Here is a 21,067-nt window from a genome sequence, read left to right on the forward strand (position 1 = left end):
AATTAACCCGTCAACATCGAACTCTCAACGACTGGACCTCAATGTGAGGTCTGAATGCCCGTCAACAATATCTAATTGTTACTTACTGTAACAGGGGAACATCCTCAGCTTTTCTTCTGAATATCTGACTTGTCCTAATCTCCCCTGTGCTTTGACTTTGACATAATTCTGCTTGTATCAGCACAGTATTGTATGAAAACAGTAAATAAGTAGAAGTTGAGCTCAACAGAGGAAACGACTGTCTCCGTTTTCTCTCTCTCTCTCTCTCTCTCTCTCTCTCTCTCTCTTCAATAGCTTTGTCAATATTTACATAATGTGCAGCCAATGTTACAGACTATGAATTATTTATGGAGACTAAAGGAAGAGCCCCATAAGACATATACACCCTGTCTGTGTGCATGCATGTGTGTGTGTGTGTGTGTGTTACCTCTTTAGGGCTTTTTTTGTGGCATAAACACAGACCTGTAGTCATCACGGACACCAAATCATTTCTAGGAAACTGTTTAAGTTTAGGGCTCAGATTTGAATTGTGTTGAGGTAAAGTTTAGGGTGAGGGCATTCATTATTAGACGTCAGTGCGGTGTGCTAAGCGGAATTGCTGCGCAATACCTGTGTGTTTGTGTGTGTTGACTAAAGTGACGGTGAGAGAGAGTGTGAGACAGTGTGATGCGCTCTGCTGCGCTCACCGGCAAAGTCACTGCCTTCTCAAGGACACTGCAGCTAACGGTTAAGAAAGAGAGAAGGTATGACAAAAGGAAAAAGAAGAAGAAGAAGACTGAACGGACAATTAAGATGAATAAATGAGCAGAGAGAGCAATGAGAGTGGAGGAGGCAGCAAATGAGATAAATGGGGAAAAAAAATAAGGCTGGGTCAGAACAAGGGTCTTTCTGCATGAACCTCTACAGCAATCACACACACACACACACACACACACACTTCCACAGAAGCAGAAGGCCACATGCGTGAACTGCATGAAAGCTACTTTACATACATACAGTAATTAGGCCGTTTATCAAAGCACTGAGTAAACTGCTTCCACGAGGACCTCGGGCTCTGATCAACTGTGAACCAACATTGTGTTTAACCTCAAAGCATCCGCAGTGTGCAGCTGTCACACCGAGGACCAGACCGTTCCTCCAGAGATGACACTGGCTGAAGAACAGGTGAGCACACGGGCCACAGGTGAAGTGACAGTATTAGCCTGAAATGAATACTGTAGAGAGAGTTTAGCTTGTTAGTTTAGTCTGGTGGTTCAAATATAGTATAATATGCAACATTTCTGCAGTAAATATCTAAAAATAATGAGACTAACGTCATGTTAATCATGAGTCCTGTTCATTTAAAACATTTCCCATGCTTTTTTAATCCAAAAAGCCTTCTATTCAAGGACCATTTCATTTTGGTCTGTGTTTATTGACACGTAACATGAACATCATTACTGGCAATGACTGGAGTGTCAACTCAGTTTTGCACTAAACAAAAGACGTTTAAGTTTTTTATTTATATCAGAAAAATATAATAACACAATCTGTTTCACTGCTTTTTGTGTCTAGGTGGCTCCTGGGAGCTGATTGGTCGTGCACAGGAGGTTCCAGCACAAGAGGCCTGATGGCCCCACTTGCACTTCCTTGAACCACTCACAGTAGATGTGTTGTGCTTGTTTTTAACAAACCTTTAAAATGGTTTGTTTCGTTTGTTGCTGGCGGTTGGTAAGAGGAAGTCTCCTTATTCATGCTGCGATCAGGTTTTCCCCTAGGCCTGATTGTAACAGTTACCCATCTCTTCTATAGCTTCCCCCATTATGAAACATCAGAGTGAGGAAGGAAATGTGCAGAATGACTGGCTCGTCTTTTGTGTTTCCATGTTACTGTGTGTATTTGTCACTAATGGACCATGTCTACTCATTGCTGTGCCGGGGGGAAACCAAAGGCAACAACAACAACACAAAAACGAGTCCCCTGATCCTATACTGCCTACACTGCCTCCCGTCTCCTGTCTTTTGTGTTACTCTTACAGTAAATACAGGTTTTCACCTCTCGGCCCCAACCGGGCTTGTGCCAACATGTGGAATTTGATGGTCTGTTGTTTCCACTTGAGGACGATCGGGCAGATCTGTGCCGACATTCTTGAAGCTCAGCAGACGACGTGCTCGTGACACACGTCGGAAAATGGCACCCGACATTTGACTCCTGTCCCATCTTTCACTCTCTGGGTAGTTTGTCATAAAATGAGCCCTGATACGATGACACACACACACACACGCGTACACCTCTCACACTCTCTCAGCTGTGGAGCTCAGCGGGGGTGTGAACCAACATGTCCGCTACAGTGCCTCTCTTGTTTTCTGGCTGACTGGGCAGCACTGTAAACAATGAGCCAGCAAGCCCGCGAGCAGCCTTTCACATACACAGCGAGACAGAGATGTAGTGCGGAGAGATATAAAGACACGGCGATAAGAGCGGGATCCGTTATTCATTTCGCTCACCTCCCCTCTATCCTCCTTATCTCTTTATCAGCCCACTTCTTTTCCCCCAGCGTCTCTCAGCCAGTCCGTCCGTCCGTCCCGTCTGTCTGGAGTCACCGTGTCAGAGCGAGAAGGCTTCAGTACCTGAGGGGAAAACACAAGTTCAGAGGTCCTTAACATCAGTGTGACAGCACTTAAGGATCAGGTTCAGCTTTACTTATGTCACTGACCAGCAGGCTTCAAACAGAGGGGGAGGGGGGGGGATGTTTCTGCTTTCACAGAAACAGAGAGCTGCACATTAAAAACTGATGAGAGAATGAATGATCGAGACCTCTGTCACCCACTCTGCTGAGTGCATCTTTAATCTCCGGGTGATAAGAGTAATTATTTGGCGATGAGGTATGACTGATTAACCTGCGTTGGGACAGAAGTGGAAACAGAACAGAAGACTCTATAAACGTGTTTCTGAGAGACAGCTGATCAAAGAAAAATTGACGTCCTGGTCCCGTACTTGCAACAACATTCACTCTGCATGCACACACCTCACGGAGTATAGGGAAGTCGGATGTGTGCGCCCTTGCTGCAGCAGCCGCTGTCGGCTTTTTCACCTTCAAAACGCTCTGTAGTGGTCTGAATATTCAAAAGCAAGCTTCACTCTGCAGTTTCAAAAAGTCAGACCCGATCGTCTTTGCTCTCACGTCATGTATGTGCTCCATGATGTTCCTGTACTGTAGTAGTTGCTGGAGGAAACCCTGCTATCTATGCAGTACGGTTCTTAAAAATCCTACCCAGTCATTTTTAGGACGATATATGAGACAGCTTCACAGAAAGAAGAGACAGCCTGTGGAAAAATGGGGCCATTAACACTTTATTAGCCACTGGCCAATGTGTCCCCTCTTTTCTATCAGCTACAGCACTTTGAGGCACCATTAACTGATGGACCAATAGTCATTAAATAATTATGTAAATTTGCACTACTGTAAATCAGCGAGGACAGTTGAGATCGCTGGACCAGTGGGAGAGAGCTATATACACACAAATCTACTTTGTTCGGTGTTTGTCTGCGGATCTTTTAAAAGATAAAAAATACATCCGTCAAAGGCCTGTATTTAAATTAGGGCTACACATCAATCACTGTCTGTGATCAACCTGACAAACCCGATACTGAAACCTGACAGAAACACACACACACGACGTGCTTGACACGGCCAAGAAAATCAAAACAGGACAAACGCTGCAGTGTTTGCTGAAGCTGTGTTTTGTTGAAGACGAGGCCGCACCTTAGGTAACACAACATAACTGACGTGGGTGTTGGTTTTGGAGTAATAGACGCGACACCAAGGTTCGGCAAGACAAACTGGTTCCCAGTTCCATTCGGAGTGGAATCTCATACATGCTATAAGCGCACTGTTGCTGCGGCTATATAGTAACACATTCACTTCATTATACAACACTTTATAATATATGGTTTGTTTAAAAAAAAAAAACCTCTGTGTGCATTGCATTTAAAATGAAAAACAACACTTTGGCAAGTTGGCAAACCATCAAGCAAAGAACTGGTGGCCCTGAAACATTCAGATTGTTTTATTTGGATCCCTCTGGGTATACTGACGTTTACCTTGTGTCTTTTCTTCTAAAGGTTGTCCTTCAAAGTGCAGTATTCAGCATTGTGCGACATGAACGGTACACAAATATGGGTCCTTGAAAAGCCGGGCTGAAAAATTAATCAGCAAATGTGACCTAAGCGTCGAACTGTGTGAAAACCCTGAAGTCAGAAAAGCCACCTTTATACATTTTTGCAGCAAAACCAAACGCATCATAGGCAGCAAATCAAAAAGGAACACAAATATGATCATAAAAAAAGTGTCAATGGGCACTCTTTAAGTTTAAAGTACTAGTTAGTCCTTTCCAGTGAGGAATTATTACGCGTGTGGTGATTCAGTTTAAAGACGCGGAAAATAAAGAAAAACATCAAGTCTATCCGTCTGCACTGGAGCATGACATCCACAAACATACAGCATTACCTACTGTCATTTGCCAAACCTACATATATAACTTTATTTAATTAGAGATGGTGTGAACATACACAGTAGAAGTTTTCTGTCTCTCCCTCTCTCTCCTGCACATCTGCTACCCCATGTGCAGAGACCAGCACTCTTTATTTCTCTGAATAAAGCCAAGCACGCTCCAGCTCTGTGACTCACCTCACTATTAAGCTTTTCATATCCTGACTCATTGATAGAGACTTTCTCACCTGGTGCTTTTGAGGGCAGCAGACCCTTGAAATCATACTTTTTTTTTCACAGTTTAATATCCCTGTGCCTTTCCTTGGCTTTTGTCCACGATGAATCAGTCGGTGAGTTGTGCTGCACAGTTGTACGTATGATGGTGTACACGTCAGCCATATTTTAAAGATAAGCAAGAGAATAATAATTCACAAAATGATGTGTGAGCACATATCATTTTATTCATTGAGCATTTACAACATTGTTATTTCTTAAAATAAAAGATGTGGGACCTTAAACGTGCCCCCCTGTAACAGAGACTGTAAGACTGTAACACAGGGGTCGCAAACTTGCGGCCCGAGGTCCACAGGTGGCCCGCCAGTCAATGTTCTGCAGCCCTACACTTATTTTGAAATGATAAAATTCAACATTTAATTATATATAAGCCTGTGTAGTTAATTACAATTGTCTACATGCATATTTTGATTTAATGTTTTAATTCTGTTATTTACAGATTCATTTTGCCTCATACAAACACTTTTACTTTGAAATGGTGTGCGATGTCATCCTGAATATTTGTAATTGCAACATTATTATGGATTATCAAGATTAAATTTTAACTTTAATCACTAAACTGTTTTTTTACCGAATTGTTGCACTTATTTCACTTGACCCGGCCCCTCCTGACCAGACTAGAAGTTCACTGGCCCCCAGCTCATTTGAGTTTGAGGCCCCTGCTGTAACATCACTGTCAGTATCACCTACAGCTGGATTGTTAAACGTACGGCCCGCGGACCAGAACCGACCCGCAGAATGAATTTGTGTAAATTTCACATTGTGATTGGAATATAATAGTAAATTGTAACATTGTTTGTTGTTTTGTGCCTTTGTGGATCCTCTGTGGTCTGTACGTTGTAATGCACACATGTAAATGGTAAACTTAGGCATAATATTGTTGAAATTGCACTTGTTTTTGTCAAAAAATGTTTGAAAAAAGGTTGTTCATAATATGTTACTTAATAAGATGTGACAAATTTGGAGTGCTTGTTGTTATATGGGTTATTATGCTATTATTTTGAGATCATTTGAGATCATGTCCTGAGTCGATTCCGGTTGCTCTTATAAAAATATAACAGATCGCTTTGTTGGATTCTAAATTCCCTTCTCTATTCTTTTTTTATGAAATAAAATTATAATGAATGTATCTATTAAATATTCATCCCCCTTACTGTATGAAAGAGAATCTTTAACCTCATTCTCAGTTGAAAAATATTACAATGCCATTCTAATTCTAAACGTCATTTTCATTGAGTGCTCTTGCACTCAATAAATCACTTGTGTGTGTGTGTGTAATTGTATTTGTTAACTCCTTAGAGCAATTTGAAAGGACCAGTTGTCCTCATGGAGACCAAAACCTGGGATAATGCTTTATTTAAGCCGTCCAAATGAATGGAGGTCAGTGCAGTGTGTGTGTCTGTCTGTCTGCCTGTCTGTCGTCACAGATAGTGCACAACAATTTATGCTGTAATGCTGCACAGACAGATTGCACTACAGAGAGAGGGGGTGCTGGTATTTCTGCTTCTATATTTCCTTTGTGATATGGGACAGGTTGGCCACTGTATCTCCACTTAGCCTTGGCCTGGGAATTACAATCAGGAAACAACTAGAGGGTGAAGGGAGACAGCTGGGCTGTAGCTCGATGGATCGTGGGTGGGTGGGTGGATGCGAGGTGAAAACATGAATACATGAATGAAATGGAGATCAAGGGATTAAAAGTTGGCATGAATACAGAGAGGCCTGGTTTGTATACGATACAATCCATGTTTGCATTCCTCCCCGAGTCACACCAGAGTCGAGGGCGCAGAATGCAGCAGGGAAATGGGTAAACATGTACTGTGTGATGAAGGAGGTAGAGAGCGTGAGCGTGGGAGTGGAGGAACATGGGAAGGAAGTGAGAAAGGAAGTGTGTGTGTTTAGAGCAGAGCGAGAAGTGCCAGAAAGTTGGGAGTTTTAACCTGCTGTTCATCATTCCTGCTGCTCCTGCAACTCTTTATCCCTTCCACGAAACAAGAAACGCTATTTAAGCTGATACAGACTCAGCCACTGCAGCGTATTGTGTTGCCTATTGCACATCTCTATTCCCCTGGAGCAAGTGTTCCGAGAAATGAAATTCCCTATAAAAGACATTTTTGAACTGATCAAACATACATTTTGAGAATCCTGAGAATAATTTTGACGATATGAGAAATGATCCAGAAAAGTCCTCGCATGCACTCACGAAAGGCCGCTCTCACCATATAAGAAAAAAACATTATCTTCAGGCCATGAGCCCAATTAGGAAACAATAGATTTCTATCAGCAAAAGAAGACAATGTAATGCTTTTTCAGCACTGTATCTTTCCTTTATTGATCACAGTGTTCCCGTCCTCCTAGCTCAACAAAAACTAAGTCAAATGAAAAGCATCTTTAAGTGAAATAGTGGTGCAGTAACCTTTAGTTTTGCGCAGATTTTTAAATGAATGCATGCCATCCTAATTATGTTTGTTATTCTGTGTGACTCTAAGCCAGGTCTCTAAAAAACACACACTCTGTCCTGTAGTACATACAAAATGACTCGTGGGTTCATGTACACACACACACCTACAAAGGGACCCCTGTGTTAAATACAGTCTATATGTTGTTATCCATACAGCTACAGCAGCTGGTACATGTGTACGTCCAGGCGTGGATCACTTAAATCACCGCTTGCAAATTTGCCCCCATCCAGCGTTGAACAGAGGCTCGAATGTTTAACACTAAGCCTTTGCTGCAACACAGAACACACGTACACATCCTGTCGATTCCCGTGTGCACAAACATACGCGACCCAATAAATGGTGCAGTGTCTTTGACACTGGGGTATAGAGCGTAACCAAGACAAACTGAAGCTGAAGGAGAGGAAGAAAAAAAACAAACCAAAGAAGACATGAAAACTGTTTTATAGGAATAACCAGAAATAAGGCTGGGGTTGAGTTGAGGCCGTGGTCCCAATTGACTTTATGTTCATTTTGGGCTATTACGAGTTCCCACCAAGTTTCATGAAATTCGGTGCAACTTAATCTTGGCTTGCTCCATCCACATTTCGCCTTAGGGGGCGCTTTAGAGCCCTGGTGCAACGCACAGGTCTGAGCCCTATGCCAATATCGCAGTTTTGCCTGACCTTACCTGCGTGCAAAGTTTCAAGCGTTTTTATGCACGTTAACCTTCTCAAATGATGAACGCAATGACACGGAATAATAATAATCTTAAGGATAACAATAGGTTTCTCACAAGAATTGGTGCCAGGAGCCATTTCGGCTAATAATAAAAGAGACATAAAATACAATGGATAAAAACAAAGACAACAAAAACACTTAGATTCAAAGCTATTGTCTAACTAAAAGCCTGCTTGAATAAAGGAGTCTTTAGCTGCTTTTTTAAAAAACAATCAACAGAATTTAAGTAACGTAAAGACAAAGGAAAAGTCTTCCATAGTTTGGAAGCCACTGCCTGAAAGGTTTGAGCCCCTCTGGTCCTAAAGCTTGTGTGGGAAACAACTAACAGCCTCTGACCTGTGATGTAAGAAGAAGCTTGTCCATGAAAAGCTCTAAAGTAAGGACGCAGATTTTTAAAATGTTCTCTAAAATGAACCAGTGAAGTGATGCTGAAGCTGGTGTGATGTGATCTCTCTTGCGTGAGACCACAAGACCCCACAGTGCGACTACAATAAAAGATGTAGGCGACAATTCAAACTCAAAACCTTCAAAAGTTCAAAACATACAGTCTCAAAGGGCATCAGACAGTTTTTAAGTAGCAACCAAGTTGCTTAGCTGTGAGTGCAGCTTGGCCTGAATCCATGTCTTTTTTTCTTATCAGGAGAAGACAACAGTGACGTTACACACGACATGTAATTGTTGCTAGTTTTACATCACAGATGTCAAGGTCATGAACAGTCAAGTAAAACTTGAGATTTGTTTAGATGAAACAGGAAATACCATATAACAATTGTATTAATTGATATCAGATCGTTCAAAGACAATCAATGTTCTGGACCCAGCCCTCATGGTGTCTCATTATTTCTGTATATCTGTCTCTACAAATCACACTAAAGAGTCTCTGATGTGAATAAACTGCAAAAAACATAAACACATGCTCGCAGCAGCTCTGCGTCTCCCCTGTGAGAGGGTTTCATTTCGAGAATAAGCACCCAGTGGTCTATTTTCCAGGTTTATAGTCCGTACTTCGGTGCGTAAATGCAGCGCCGCTCACCCAGATCCATCACATCAGCCTGACAGGTGACACAGAGCTTTGAAAAGGAGAACATGAGGGAGGCAGAGGGACGGGGTCGACTCCTCGTGATTCTCTCACCCACACGTGCATCGATACATGCAAACACTAAATGAGAAGGAGTGACTAAGTCTTGCCCCGGGGCTCCGTACAGTAGCTCTTAACAACCCCCCCCCCCCTGCTATGTTGCCATGGCAACCTGCCTGTCTCCTTGTCTGTATTTTGGGAAGGGTGAGACTTTAGCGGCGCGCTAATGTGTGTAAGTGTGCGTACGTGTATGTGGTGTAACCCCATCAGATGAGGTCTTAACACATTCTCTCAGGCAAACTTCCCATCTCACACACACACACACACACACACACACCTGCTAGCTAGACATCTGAGTGGGAACAGTGTGTGACAGCAGCGAGGCGAGCTGTGCTGAGCGAAGATGGGGCACGTCAGAGAATAACTCGTGTGTGAATGACGAAATTGCTTGTGACCCACATGTGTCATTCCATTAAGTACCCAAACCATATCCAAAGAACACTGAGCTGACCTCAGCTACACAGCAGAGCCACAATATAGACTACGTTCCTTTTCACATAATAAGAAACCACATTTATAAGAGATCAACTCTCAGTGAATTATTAGTATTCTTACAATTGAAGTTATATTTCAACCATTCACATTTCGCTTTGTATTACGAGAATAGAGGAAGTATCTTTGAAAAATTGTGCTTCCCAACCTCAGTTTCCCCTGAGTCGAGCGTTATACCTTCATTCTTTTCTTTGTTACGTGTCCACCAGTGACACTTGGTCCGAGGATTCAAACTGCAGCGCTAATTCCGCACTTTCTAGACCCACTCGTAGGGGGGGCGGGACCTCATTCCTAACATGTAAACAGTGTCCGCCATCTTTGCTAGCAGTTACGCAAACAGGACCAAGTTGTTTTTGTTTTTTTGGGCTATTTCTGGTACAAACAACAGGTGAATATTTCTGTACTCTTTGCTTTGAGAAGCAATAACTTCTCAGATATTACGTGTTTATCATCAATATGACATTTTGTACAAGAATCATCATGATGCATGTCAGAAAATGTGTTTTTGCCACTGAGTCAAAGTTGAAGAAATCACTTAATTGTGGTAGTTTTTTTTATAGTTTAGTCTTTATGGACAGAGACTAACAAGCACTGTGTTGTGTGCATAAACAATAAATCAATACACAGTTTACTGATCTTTGCTTATTGCTATTGAAGAAATATCCCGACAGTCAGTGTTAATGAATTATTGCCCTGCCTATTATGTAAATAAATGTAATCCAAGCTTTCAGTAGTGACCTCAGTTCCTCTAATGTGATGTATTGTGTTGTATCAATAACATATAAAAAAACAAATAAGCAATTAGTAAATGACTGAAAAGAATAAACAATAATAAGATAGGAACAATGGCTTCGTCCCTATAATTTATTCTCTTTTTGCGAGCGAGTTTTATCACACGCTGTGTTTATATAGGCGTGTGTAATTTATTATTTTCTCTACTCTTTGATTTATTCATTAGTAAATCCTTGAGGTCATGTACAGGGAGATGGTGCAAAGATTTCATAAAAAAAACCTCCTGATGCCACTAACACACAGCTCTGATAATGAAGATGAATGCATCCACAGAGACGCCATGTATGTTCCCTTATATACCCCTGAAAACAGGGCAGAGGAGTCAGGACTGACAGATATGGGACTCGTGTGCGTGTGTGTGTGTGTGTGTGTGTATCAAGGGTGTTCCTCAGAAGTGAGCTTACAGCAGATGTCACCTTGCAAGCAAAGCACACGCTCGCTTGTGTTTGTGCGTCGCTCTGTGTGCATTTGTTTGCTATCAGGTAAAGATGACAAGGACGATAAAAACACTTGAGGACCAACATTTCACTAAAAACTCTGTGCCATCTGCCCGCCGGCCGGCACACAAATATAAACACAAGTCTTCTCTTACTCTGCTATTTCTTTATCGCCCTGCATCGCTCCACTTTTCTCTCTATTCTCGCTCTCCGCAGCCCTGCCATCCATCATCATTAGGAGGCAAATGGATGACCTGTCTACACCTGCAACCACTCTCTGTCCCTGTATCCACTGGAGGGGGGGGGAGAGGAGAGGAGAAGAGAGGAGAGGAGAGGCACAACAAATGGGGCTGTGAAGTTAATTTATTAAATTTAATTTAATAATGCAAAAGTAATAATACTGCTGTTCTCTGTTATGCCAGTTTTATAACTGGCACTGACTCATTTGAGAACTGACCATTTGGCTGAAATCCCAACCTTTAATAGATAGATAGATACTTTATTCATCTCACAGAGAAATTCACAGTTCAGCAGCTCCAGAATATGTTACAAGATAGAAACATAAGAGGCATGCAAGTCTATGTACAGTCTAAATATAAACTGAAACATATGTATAAAAAGGAAAAAAGAAAAAATATATAAAAAAATATAAAGGCGTTAAAAAGACTGAGATGAACTAACAATATTGTTTTTTTTTAACATAAACCGCAGTGGCATGTTCCTACAACAACATAAAATACAGTATGTAGTTATATCTGCTGAGATATATGCATTAGCTTTTTTTAATTTATTTTTTTTAAATTGTAAACCATCGCTCTTTCTGTACTGTAACAGAGCCACTTGGGACCACTTAAAATCTAATTCCATACGCTGAATATAATTTTAACACAACTGAAAAAAATAATAAGTCCCTCTCCGATTCTATACTTTTTCATGATTTGCTCGTGTTAAAAAAAATAACTGTCTTCTCTCACATTTTTGCTTGAGCCACTGTTGCGAGATATGGAACAACCAATCCCGTGTCTCTCTGTACCAAAACGAAGGAGGAGGAGGAGGAGGAGGAGGAGGAGGGAGCTGCAACTGAATCTGTTCATCCCGACAGGAGGACGGAGGATCAATGCCAACGGAGACGAGTAGAGAAAGAGGGGAAGAAGAAGAAGGTGCTGGGGGGGGGGGGATGCTAAGATGGAGGAAGGGGAGAGAGAAGAGTGCATGGAGGCATATGGATGAGGGGAGGACAAGCAGAGGACAAAACTATTGTCTCCTGTTAATATGTAAAAATAACTCTGTTGCTGCCTGGTGGAGGAGCTAACTGGGTCAGAGAATTCCCAGGGAGAGAAAGAACGAGAGTGGAAAGAGAGCGAGAGAGAGTAGAGAGGAGAGGGAGGTATCACATTGATTCAGATTGTGAAGCTGCTGAAGTGTGACTCCCTCTCGCTCACCTTAGGCTGTTCGGAAATCTCTGGACACTTCCGTGCCACGCGGCTCCCCGTCAATTAATCTGTCTGACTAACGACATATTTCATGCACCCTCCCAAATCTTTCTCTTACTCAGTCTCTGCTTCTTTCCAAACTCAGCTATATTAAAAAAAAACAACTTAATCTCACACACTTTCCTTCTCCATTCCTCTCACGTCATCTCGCCTTTCTGTCACTGTAACACAAATCCTACAACATGGGTGAATACAACTCTGTGAGCATTACATTACCAGTCACGCTATTAACGACGCATAATCTAATCACCCGGCAGTTTGACAAATCTACTATTTGTTATGTTATTATGATGGTGAAACTAAGTGAGTTGTTTTTTTTTCTTTTTTTTTAATGACAATGCATTACTTTCATTTATTATTTTTAAATGGATTTCTGTGTAAGAATGACTAGTTCCTGTGATATTGTGCTCCATACAATCCTTTTTTGTGTCCTATTTCCAATTCTCATTGTCTACGTTCACCTCGAATATCCGCCGCCTTTTCAATTGAACTGCACACTTTTTCATGTTTCATGTTCTGCTGTGTTTCTGGGATTTCTGCACTACGGCCCAAACTACCAGCGCAGCTGTAAGACTAACCCATAAACCACGAAATTTGTGTTGGTCAGCAGTTCTGAGCGGTGATAAAAATTTTTATTGATGAGGAACGCTGTAAGCATACTAACTAATGTGCTGAGTATTAATCAAACCACGGACTGTACATGTGTAAGCCACAGCCATTCGTCTCAAAGACAAATTAATACAGGGGCCTTGATGCAGAGGAGAATTTTCCCACCTGTGCATTTTTTTTCTTAGACTTATAGTCAAAGTTACACCATTTTTGGCTAATATAAGGTTCTTCTATGCAGAATAAAAATGCAGATCCTTTTTCTTTGTTTTCTATCGTTGTCAAAGTTTACTTTTGGAAAATAAGACGGATCATGCAGAGAACTTGTGACATGATTGAAAGTGGCAACTGGCCTCACCCATAATAATCTGAATTCCCATTATGAAGCCTCCAGAATCACAATTTGACCAGAGCCATGTTGACTTTTGAAACCATTAGTTCAGAGGGGTCACGTGCCAGACACCTAATGGACAATATCCCCTCATATGTACCATACTTTATCATCCAGTTTCCTCTAAATCGGATCCTAATTTGCCAAAATTGACATCACATTCTGTTGAAGAAGACCTAAATCAAGCAATTGAGACCATTGTCTCATCAGGAAAATGTTTACTGATGTTATAAATCAATTGAGACCTCGGTGCATTGTCACATAGATGTCCATTTACTTCCTGTTTGACTTCACAGAGTAAACTGAACTGGAAGAATCCGTCCATTTTTGCGGGATACTGGGCCATTGGACGGGAGGAAAACTACCAAGTAGAAAAATTGGTTCAATTTTACAAATGAGACAAAACATCCAAATGTTTGTACATGCCTGTCGGTTCAATCGGAGTAGAAACGACGGTGAGACCACACCACAGTCAGAGACAACGACAAAAAAAACCCAATTTCAGCTGCCAGAAAAATTGGTTGCGATTCAAAGGAAAAAATCCACGAGCAACTGGGAAATAAAAGTGGTGTTTTCTCAAGATGCTCAATAAAACGTGGCTCAAAGAGCATGTAGACAAGCTCGAAAAAGCATGGAATGAAATCATTTTAACACAAGGCCGAGTTTACCCCCCCCCCCCCCCAACTGTCCATAAACTGTGAAGTTTATGGAGCAAACACCATGGTCTCTTGACCTCACAGTCTCCAAATCGCTGAGGTTCTTTGGAGAGTCCTCAAATGTGCAGATCATGCGTGACGACTCCAGACGTTACAGGACCTCGAGCCACTAGGGCTTAACAACTGGAGGGGTGAAATATGGAGCCATCTTCCAGCCATCTATTGCCATCAAAGTCAAACTTCAGTTCAATATTTACTGTGGTAGATTTAACACAACATTACTATACTTACATTCCTATTGTCCAGGCCTAAACCATGTGATAACATAGATATTAAAAGTAAATAAACATTGTGTCACTTCTCCATTCAATAAAGGTGTTACAACCTCAAATATCCAAATAAAGAAGAATTCTTTAACATGTGCAAGAGTTAAAAAATGATTAAGAACATGAGGTCTAAATGGATGAACCTGCAAGGCTGGTCCAAAATGGGCAGGGCTGTTTCTTGGCTGGCTGACTGGAGGCAACAGAAATAGCCTACGCTGACGACGGCATATGTAATCCACTGCCGCAGTCCACCAGGGTTCCATAACACCACTTGCTTTATATCCCTCTCTGTACACGGGGAAGTGCATGTGATGGTGACAGAGTGATGGCACATATAAATCCGCCAGACCACAAGCAGAAATACCTCTTAATAATATATGTTTTGTTCTTACTGCTGCACTGGTGCACTGCGATCTTTTTTTTAACCAAAAGGAGCAAATAAGACTGAAGTTTATCCTGCTGAACATAAAACACAATATTACCCCTGTCATCTGGGGGGCTTTTAGTTGAAGGAACACTGCACTACAGTGTTTCTACAGCAAACATCCACTCAGGGTCACAGAGAGGAAGCGTTATGAAGCCAGGCTTCTGTGCGCCTTTGTGTGCCAGTGGAGTCATGACTTAACCCTAAACACAGTGGGTTAAAGGGAAGGGGGTTTAGTTCAAACTGAAGACAGCAACTTAGACATTATGGATATCAAGATTCCTAAAGTGGCGGTGGTGTTTTTGTAGCAGCAGTTAGAATCTATTTAAGTTTGCAAACCGTGACTGTGGAATAATCAGAACACAAAACTAGGCAGGTTTCCGGCCCAAAACAATGCTGTGTACTGTTTAGATTAGAGCCCACTAACCCGAGAGGTTTAAAGTCCATAAGCATTAAAACAATAAAGTCATTTAATAACTGACCGAGACGCGAGAGAAACGCTAACGCTTCCTTCTTTTGCTGAGACTTTGCTCTGTGGCAAATATCCTTACGTAACTCAAGCGCCGACCGCACGTTCACATGTACCAGTGTTGACGGAGTGTGAGCATTTACCCCAAATAACTAAGCTAATCAGATACAAACACTACAGTGATTTCAGTGTTTCAGAGCATCGTGTGCCGCACACTCGCAATTCTCTCGTGGATAAAACACTACACTTAAGTGTGTTGTGATCATTTGTCCACACATTTACATTCATGCCAACCAGCCTGTAAATCAACCTATAGGATGATTGACATCGCACAAAAGAGTAAGGAATGAATACGGCTCTTTACATAATAATACAGCTCGTGTACTGTAGAAGGCAGGAAGCATAGGATCATTGCCATAATATGCTCTACTCAAGGCAACATCAGCTAACAGAGTATCCATAATATGCCAGTATAGGCCAGTAAATAATTGCTGACACAGCAATAAAGAAACAAACCCGGCAATTTCTTATGGAATTCAAAATAAATAATAATTAAACTGACCCTTTACTGGGCAAAGAATTATATTTGGTAACTTCCGCAGACATCCGAAAACACGTTGCCATGAGATCTTTTGAAATCCGTGGATTTCACCCAGCCTGCAATGCTCCAAACATCCGTGAAGTTCCACAAAGGTAAAAAGTATGGTCATACAGTTCAATCTTCTCCTGCATCTACGTTAATATCTCAAAGACTGATGACGGAGAGTTGATGAAATCAATCTGGTGTGTTGGAGCAGGGAAACATCTAAAACATTTAGGACAAACGTCCCCGAGGACCAGGATTGGGAAACACTGTTCTAAAATGTTCTAAAAATAATAATCCTTTCATTTATTTGTGTTTTTCTTGTATAGTATGTATATATACTATTGTTGGATTTGGATTTGTTTTTTTTACCACAGATGAGCAAGGAACCATATATGGTACCTTCATGGAACTACATTTCCTACATGTTAATTGTTATTTTTTTCAATGTCTTGTTCTATCCTGCAATAACACTATAGTATTGATTTTTTTTTTTTTTAAAAGATGTTTTTTTTATTAGCCTGGCTTCAAGTGAATCCCAACAAATTGTTCTCCCCTTCTTTGTCCCTGTTCAAATGATCAGATCATTACATATAAATTCATGATTTCCACCAAACACAATCACAGGTCAAATGCACTACATCACAAAGAAAATATGTGGGGGAAATGAAGAAGGCAGAAGGCTGAACACTGCACAGTGCACATGCCTGATGATTTCAATGTGCCTGAGCAAATCACTGTTTCATGCACATTTTTTTTTAATTTAGAAAAATAACTCGCCGCTCTAGTTTGCTGGTTGTTTGGGCTCGGTCCATTACACTCTGCAGTAACACACCGGGCTCTTTATCATCCTGTAACAGACCCATTTTTCCACAAGTCTTAGCTCTGGGCTCTACAGAGTAAGTTATCTACACTTGATATTTATAAAAGTCATTTGCTGGTTCCCACTTGCCATCATTCAGCGTCCCATCATGCATTTGTGGAAATAAAACCCGGTGTGAATTTTTCCCAGGCATCTACATCTGCATCAATAAACGCTGTGAGACTACAGATATGCATCAATAGCAAACACATCATAACCGTCTGACGCTAACCCTGCAGACAATAACGTACCTCACTTCTGAATGAAGGATGATTTCAGCACCATGGAGAGCAAACAAAACCCAGCGAAACACAATACAGTTCTCAACACAATCGAAGATACACAAAAGAAAAAAAAGAATAACTTATGTGAACTCATAGCAGCCACTGCCGCTAAGTCAGATAAGTCTCGGCACACACTGTTCCAAAAATATGTTACATATCAAAGTGTACGATTACATCATGTGATTTCATGTGTTTCATTACATCACGCTCCCTCACCGGAGACAGATTTTCAGTGGGAAAAACCACACGGAGGAGATCATTATCTCCTCCCCGTAGAACAAGGCTTTTGACAGAATCTGACAACCTCGATATTTAGGTCCAGGCGTCTGACTCTGTAGATGTTGACGTGCAGAGACAACATTATTCTCCACAAAAAAATGAATCGGAAAGGGATAGGAATGGAACCACACAGACCAAAGATGGACGGAAATGGATTATCTTTCCTCCACGTGTCTGTCTACTAGAAACGAGTCATCCGACAGAGAAAACACAACACTGTACTTGACTGCTTCAAGTACTTCAATTGAACTCTTCCACACATGTACTCATCCAGATCCAGATCCAGCAGTGTGTGCTTTCTTCAAACTAAATTCACAGCCATTTTTATGAGGGAAGAAAAAACTAAAAAAGCTCATGTTTTCCAGCCAAATCTACAAGACACTGTCTCGGCATCACACGTAATTATGTCAGAGGGAAAACAAACGCCATTGTATGAGAGCAAGGAAGAGTGATCCAGGGTTCACACACATCATGTTGATGCAAAGAGGAGCAGCTAAGGAATGAAAAATGCCATCACTGGTGCAGTGTCCACAGCTTATTGAGCGGCTTTGAGGTGCATTCAAGAAACCTCGTAAATTGCATTACACTAAATAAATGCTCGCTGCTGCTGCTGACACCTTTAATGAAAGGTGTGTGGGTGCAGCTCAGCTGACTCACTAGCTTAGGACCTTAAGTTTTTGCACTCAACACACGAACGTCAGAAAGTCCCGAATCTTAAAATTCTTCTTTGCTGTATTTTTAATTGTGAAATGAAAATAATACAAAAGTATGGAACTTAAAATATTTACCTTTCTACAAAAAGCTAACTAAACAGTGTGTTGCTTCAAGGTCCAATTTAAATATTGGAATAGAAAGAATTAATTTGATCAATGCAATCAGTTGTGTGACTTTTTTAATCTAATTACAAATAGTCACATTAACTCTAAATCAGCTTTTTTTAAATTCATGCCTAAGTCACATTGACACATGCTTTGTGTTGTTATCTTCAACCCTTTCATACCAGGTGTGTTAAGTACTTCTACACCGGCTGCTCAGTCTGAATTTAATTTTGCTGATAACTATAAAGCTCCCCCTAGAGTCATATCAGGCCTGTTTTTTATCACTTATGAGCTCATGTTAAAAGAGCCCGGGCTCCTTGTTCTCCTCACTAAACCGGCACCAGAATGTGAGTGAACCTTCGCTGTCTTCAAAGTTCTGAGGCTTTTCAGATCACGGCAGAAGCAGAACACTGGTGCAGTGCGGCCCGGCCACGTGTTCAAACATAGGCGAGGTTTGCAGCGATGCTGGGAAACGCTCTCTTCAGCCTTGTTGAGGTGTTGTGTCTGGAACTCAATGACTCATTAGTGAAGAGAAGGTGCCTACTTGAGAACCCAAATGTCATACCCACACTCACCCAGCCGGAAAAGCCGTATACTGCAAGTGGTTAGCGCGATTGATGGTGCCGCGGAGTGTGATGTTTGTTTGAGATGGCACCGCATGGTAACACACTGTGTCGCTCACTTCCAGCCGAACTTATGACGAGCGCTTATCCGAGCTACAAATCACTTTGCACACATTTTTGCACACGTTCCAGTTGGTGTGACTGAGTTTCTGTGTTTTGAGGTTGGAAAATGAGAGCTGTCTGTCTGTCTGTCTGTCTGTCTGTGAGCTGCAGGGCTTTTGCTCTAATGAGATGTGAATAAAAAGCCAATGTTTTGCATCCGCAAATCATTGTTCAATTCTAATTGGGGCTGAGCGGTAAGGCCAAAGAGAGTTAATAATGAAAGTCAGATGATTTAAGACTTGTTTTTGCCCGTAAGTGAAAGTTGAAGAAACTTGTTAATTGTGGTTTTAGACATTAGACATTTAAACAATTAAGTAACTGATTAACTGTTGTGGCCCAATATTGAACCCTGTTCTATTACAATTGAAGAAACATCTCTTTTTCAGTGCATTCAACCCACGACAGCCAAGAAATGACAGTTTACTGTCTTCCTTATAACACAGGAAGGTTCCTCTTTAAGCCTTATGCTGTAACACACACACACACACACACACACACACACACACACACACACGCCTGAGTGGTGGCTCAGCCTGTCACTGATGTGTGAGTGAGACAGTGATGTGGCTCCAAAAGACCTCAGGAGAAAAGCGATGAAGTTTCATGAAGTGAACTGTGTGTGTGTGCGCGCGTGTGTGTGTGTGTGTGTGTGTACAAAGCCTGGTCCTAATGAGGCAGAATCTCATTTCTAAAGAACTGAAGAAGAATTTAAGATCTGCATTGTGGTTAGGTTAAGGTTCCAGGGTTAGACATTAACTGGTTAAGGGGTCGGGATAATGCTTTGTTTACGCTGTACAAAGGAATGGAAATCAATGCAGTGTCCTAAAAAGAATAGCTTTGCACACTCTGTGTGTGTGTGTGTGTGTGTGGCAGAGTGTGCTGCTCTGTTGCATCCTCTCTGCTTTTTATCCCCGTGCTCCCAGCAAGCACAACAACCACGGGTGGATACACCTCAGTAACTCTGAGACATATGAGTCAAGTGCAGTGGGGGGTGTGTACTGTATATATTACAGTAATATTTTTCATTTTGCAGCTTCATGAAGTTGCAAATAATATACACCAATCTTATTAGAGCTGACTCTTATACATACATACAGTACATATAAATATATATATATATATATATACATAACATAAGGTTTTTTTTGTTACGAGTAAAGTAAGCATTTAAAAAGATGTGAATTTCCACACTGATCCTGACAGTGTGTGAGCTGTGCATGGAGGAATGTGACCAGAATCCAATAAAACCTACTTTACTAGATGAGCGTCTTAATCAGATAAAGAAATCTCCCACACACACACACACACACACGTGGACCCACACAGCATCTCTCAGATAATCTCCATTACCAATTACGGGGTGATATGCCACAGCTTAACATTAAAGCAGCAATTAATCTGCTAACACCGGTCAGTGGGTCACTGTAGCAGAGAAAACACTGCTCGCTCGCAGGCACACACACACACATGCACGCACACACACACACACACAGACAAAGCAAAGGCATCGCGAGACGCATTTCTTTCTTTTTTTAATTGCTTTCAAGAGAAATATTATTTTCCCTTATTTCTCCAGAGATGCAATACAAGATATAATGCGGAATTATTACCATATACTGTGCAGCCTGTGTTATTGAATATTGATCCCCCGGACTTTTCTTATGGATTCAGATCAAAGCAGTAGCATACACTGCTTAGCATTCGTCAAACTCTCTAAAGGTTTTAGGAATCTTGTGTTGGAGTATGACTTGAGACGAGTGTATTATTGTCTTTATTAAGTTGTCTTCAAGCACATTAGTTCTGTCAGCGAGAAATAATATAATTCGAGCTTCTCTGCTGCTTTACTGGCTTCACTGCCATCTTTGTTTCTGACGGGGGAAAAAGAGGAAGCTGCGGTTTCCCCGATCTAAGCTCTTTTTTGACACAGTAGAGCAAGGACATGAGGACATGAGGACAGTCGTGGTGTGTGTGTGTGTGGTGACACTCACTCAGTCATAGTTGAGTGATGGAGCAGATGGGCCTCCCATAATAATAACTGTCAAACTCAGTCCATTCACTCCTTCTGTGCCTGCACATGTAACAGGCACAGAACGATGAAGCCAGAAGAGAACACATTCTCTGATTTAAGGTTTTGTCGTGACATAAAAAGTTCACATGAAAAAAATTTTTGTGGCGGTAAAACGAAAAACGCCAATTACTTTACTCCCTGAGGATAGTGACTGATATGGAGCTCAAATAAACACGTGCGCACATTAGATTTGCTGCGTGTAAATGAACATGCGGGACTTTCTTCAGTGTTTCTTCCAGCAGCGTCAGTGTTTTTTGGTCTTTTCGTTTACTTTGCAGAA

General features: G+C 41.4%; 1 protein-coding gene across 3 annotated transcripts in view; it reads right to left on the reverse strand.

Annotated features, from left to right (window-relative positions):
* Nucleotides 1-21,067, reverse strand: part of strbp (spermatid perinuclear RNA binding protein) — a 78,490-nt gene that overhangs the window by 50,741 nt on the left and 6,682 nt on the right. For all 3 annotated transcript variants that reach the window (XM_058616614.1, XM_058616613.1, XM_058616615.1), the window contains exon 2: nucleotides 2,487-2,609. The gene's annotated coding sequence lies outside the window, so the exon portion shown is untranslated. The remainder of the gene's footprint in view (nucleotides 1-2,486; nucleotides 2,610-21,067) is intronic.

This window comes from Solea solea, chromosome 19 (genome assembly GCF_958295425.1).
Source record: "Solea solea chromosome 19, fSolSol10.1, whole genome shotgun sequence".
In the NCBI taxonomy this organism is placed as follows: Eukaryota; Metazoa; Chordata; class Actinopteri; order Pleuronectiformes; family Soleidae; genus Solea; species Solea solea.